At 45.9% G+C, this 3,927-nt stretch overlaps 1 protein-coding gene across 2 annotated transcripts in view; it reads right to left on the bottom strand.

Moving 5' to 3' along the window:
- Positions 1–3,927, bottom strand: part of BCAT1 (branched chain amino acid transaminase 1) — a 58,902-nt gene that overhangs the window by 27,690 nt on the left and 27,285 nt on the right. The window lies entirely within an intron of this gene.

Raw genomic sequence — 3,927 nt, 5'->3', positions numbered from 1 at the left:
TAATTGGATTGCCTTGACTTATTTTTTCCAGATATATCACCCAAGAGCCTTTTATCTATACATAGTGCATGGGCAGGCTTTGGGAATCTAGGCATGCCCCCAGAAACTACATCACCCAAAAACCTTTTCCCTAAACACAAACACAGTGCATGGACAGGTTTTGGGAGTCTAAGTATGCCCCAGAACTACATTACCCAAGAGCCTTTTCTCTAAACACAGTGCATGAACAGGATTTGGGAGTCTAGGCATGCCCGCAGAACTACAATCCCCAAGAGCCTTTTCTCTATACACAGTGAGAGGACAGGCTTTGGGAATCTAGGCATGCCCCCAGAACTACAATCCCCAAGAGCCTTTTCTCTATCCACAGTGCATGGATAGGCTTTGGGAATCTAGGCATGCCCCTAGAACTACATCACCCAAGAGCATTTTCTCTACACACAGTGCATGGACAGGCTTTGAGAGTCGGGGTATGCCCCCATCACCAAACCATCCAAGAGCCATTTACCTACACACAGTGTGTGGACAGAGTTTGGGAGTCTAGGCTTACCCGCAGAACTACAATGCCCAAGAGCCTTTTCCCTATCCACAGTGCATGGACAGGCTTTAAGGAGTCAAGGCAGCAGCACTGTTGTTCAGGGGGAAAAAAATCAATGTATGCAGGTGGAGAAGGACAGAGAGGGGCGAGGAGAGGCAGAGTTGTGTAGTTCAGCGGGAGGAGCGGACAACCCTAGTGGGCATTTCAGTGTATCACGCGCATTATGTTGTCAGCAACAACATGAAGTTAGGAGCTCATTGGGTTTCTGGTGAAAAACATTTTTGTTTTGTACTTGCAGCGTTTTATGAAGGGATAAAAAAGGAAAAACAAGTACTGTACTGCATTTTTTTACTTTTTGCCCAGACACACGTGTCAAGGTATAACTAAAGCGCTACTATTTATAAGTTTGGCATGGAGCATGGAAGGATAAGAACCGCCATCAAATTTATTTAGTGGTCTGCATGGCAAATCCACAATCCCCAAAAGCTTCCATTTGGGACCCCGTTTCTGGTGATAGCTAAGCGGTAATTTCCATTCAACCTGGAGAGATTTCCTTTCATTTCCTGTTGTGTCTCTGGGTCAGGAAGTGAAGGAAAAGGTTTGGGCTACAGATACACTATACTATACAGTATACAGATACACAAGATTCAGGACAGCCCAGGAGAAATCCAGACCTATAGAGACCTCTGCTTTTTTTAAGAGTCAGGCCCCCTTTATGAAACGCTGGTTATGTTTTATGCACATGAAAAGACAGAGCTAAGAAATGCTGTAATATAGACACAGCACAATGTGACATGTGTTTGGACAGCTGTGTCACAACCTGCCGCGCTTACAATCAGTCGGTGCTATAAATATGCTGCAGCAAAATCTAACACAGGGCAAACAGACACACTTAATGGAGAACTACGGGGTCAGTGCCTTTCCCCATAGTTCCCCTAAGGGTAACGGGAGGACACAAACTAGCGTTCTCCCGTCACCCAAAGCTCAGTATACCGCGAGCTACTGCTCGCGGTATACTGAGACGCTGCAGCCGGGACGGATCCCAACAATTTGCCGGGATCCGCCCAGCTGCGTGAGTGACAGCTGGCTCTGTGTATCTAGAGGCAGAGCAAGCTGTACCCTCCCCCGTCCGTTCTGCCAGTCAGCGCTGGAGGATCGGACAGGGGAGGGGGGGAATCCCTGCAGTGAGCAGTGAGTGACAGTCACGGCTCTCTGCAGGGATAGATCGAGAAGTGAGCGAGCGACGGTATGTGTTGGCTCACTTCCCGATCTATAGAACCGACGTGTGACAGATTCATTGTCACAGGTCGGCTCGAACCATGAGGCTGAGTGGTTTTCACTCGCCTCATAGTTCTCCTTTCAAGGGGATTTCCAGTGTCTCCATTCAGCTAATACTGGAGAGTTCATCAGAAAGTAATGATTGCTGTGACTTTCACATATCTTCATGTTTGCTGTTCCATATTTTTCAGACATTGCTGTAAGAAACAGTCACTTTTTCAAGTTTAATGGTTTTTTTCTGTCTGGGAAACTTTATGTGCTCGCACTGTTTTTGCGTGCCCCAAGGTTATAAGATGTGTCATGGAAGATGAATAAATGAATTGTTCCTAAAAAGGTAAACGCAGGCCAAAGGCGACGCCAGCGATTTGGAAGTGCCAGGGGGCTCTAAGGAAAGAAGGTCAGAGGGTGGAAACCAAAGGTCAAGCTATCATGCTGGAAACAGCGCCAAGGGGTAGAGCAGAAATGCGTCGGGGTCCAGAACCTATTAGACAAGTCAAATGTCACTGCAAAAGGTCAGGCAGGCGGAGATCACTCAAAGCCAGAAGACAGGACGGGCATGACAAAGCCACCAAGTCTTATTCTGGTTGCATTAGAGTGTAAGCTCCTCTGTGTCAGAGACCAGAGGAGCTTACTCTGGCTCAGTATTCTCAGTACAGCACTATGGTATATGTCAGAGCTATATACATGTATAATAATAATAGTGTGTGACTTTGGTGGGGACATTAGAGCGTAAGCTCCTCTGGTGCAGAAACTGGTTTGACTGGCTCAGTGTTCTCTGTACAGCACTATAGTATATGTTATAGCTATATTAATATATATAATGATAGAAAGGTGTGGAAATGTAAAAAAAAAAACTACTTGCCCAAGGTGCTAAAGCGGGGGCCCGATCTACTTGTCCCTCATGACAATCTACTTGTCTCAATACACGAAATAGTTTTAATCAAAACCGCATTTAACGGTGCTAAATAGCGCTTCTCTTTGGTCAAAACAAGTGCTCGCAATTGGTGAGCGAAATTCAAAATGCATAGTGCAGGGCTGCGCTGGAGAGCAGTACGGGGTACAGATAGCACACCCGTACTGGCGGAGGGAAAGGACTGTTCGCCAAAAGGTAATTTGATTTGAGCGGGTAATTCCATATTCCCAAATTACGTGGGAAAGTGAACTTACCCTTTAATGCACATTGTGCATGTTAGAGAGCGATTTTTTTTTCACTTGATTTTATTCCCATCACACAGGGGCTTACAAGTCCCTAAGTGATAGTTTGGAGGTGACAGGTTCTCTTTATGGAACCTGCCCTCCAACATAGAACAGATCTTCTGTGCCGTTTCTGCCAGCTGAGACAGGTGGTCTGATGTGACTGGCTCAGTGTCCTCGGTACAGCACCTCAGTATATGTCAGAGCTATGTTACTGTATAGTAATAGTAGTGTGTAATTGTGGTGGAAACCTTAGAGTGTAAGCTCCTCTGGTGTAAACAATGATGTGACTGGCCCAGTGTTTTCTGTACAGCACTGTGGAGTATGTCAGAGCTACATAAATGTATAATACTAATAACGGTGTGTGACTGTGGTAGAAGACATTAGAGTTTAAGTTCCTGTGGCACAGAGACTGATGTGACCGGTTGTGTTTTCTGTACAGCACTGTGGAATATGTCAGAGCTATATAATTGTATAATAGTGTGTGACTGTGGTAGGATATTAGAGTGTAAGCTTCTCTGGTGTTATGATATGAATCTGAAGATCTGCTATAAAGTGTTGCAAAATATCTCTCTCTTTCACTCTCTTTTCTCTCCCTCTCTTTTTCTCCTCTCCCTCTGTTCTCTCTCTCTCTCTTCTCTCCCTCCCTCTCTCTCTCTTTCGCTCTCCTCCCCCTCTCTTTCTCTCCTCTCTCCCTCTGTTCTCTCTCTCTCTCTTCTCTCCCTCCCTATCTCTCTCGTTCTCTCTCTCCTCTCTCTCTGTTCTCTCCCTCCATCTCTCTCTATCTCTCTTCTCTCCCTCCATCTCTCTCTCTTTCTCTCTCTCTCTGTTCTCTATCTCTCTTCTCTCCCTCCCTCTCCCTCTTTTTCTCTCTTCTCTCTCTCTCCCTCTGTTCTCTCTCTCTCTCTCTCTCTCTCTCT

This window comes from Nanorana parkeri, unplaced genomic scaffold (assembly GCF_000935625.1).
Source record: "Nanorana parkeri isolate BGI_ZX_2015 unplaced genomic scaffold, ASM93562v1 scaffold1295, whole genome shotgun sequence".
Taxonomy (NCBI): Eukaryota; Metazoa; Chordata; class Amphibia; order Anura; family Dicroglossidae; genus Nanorana; species Nanorana parkeri.
Note: the sequence above shows the minus strand (reverse complement) of the source record. Positions and strands in the feature narration are given on the sequence as shown.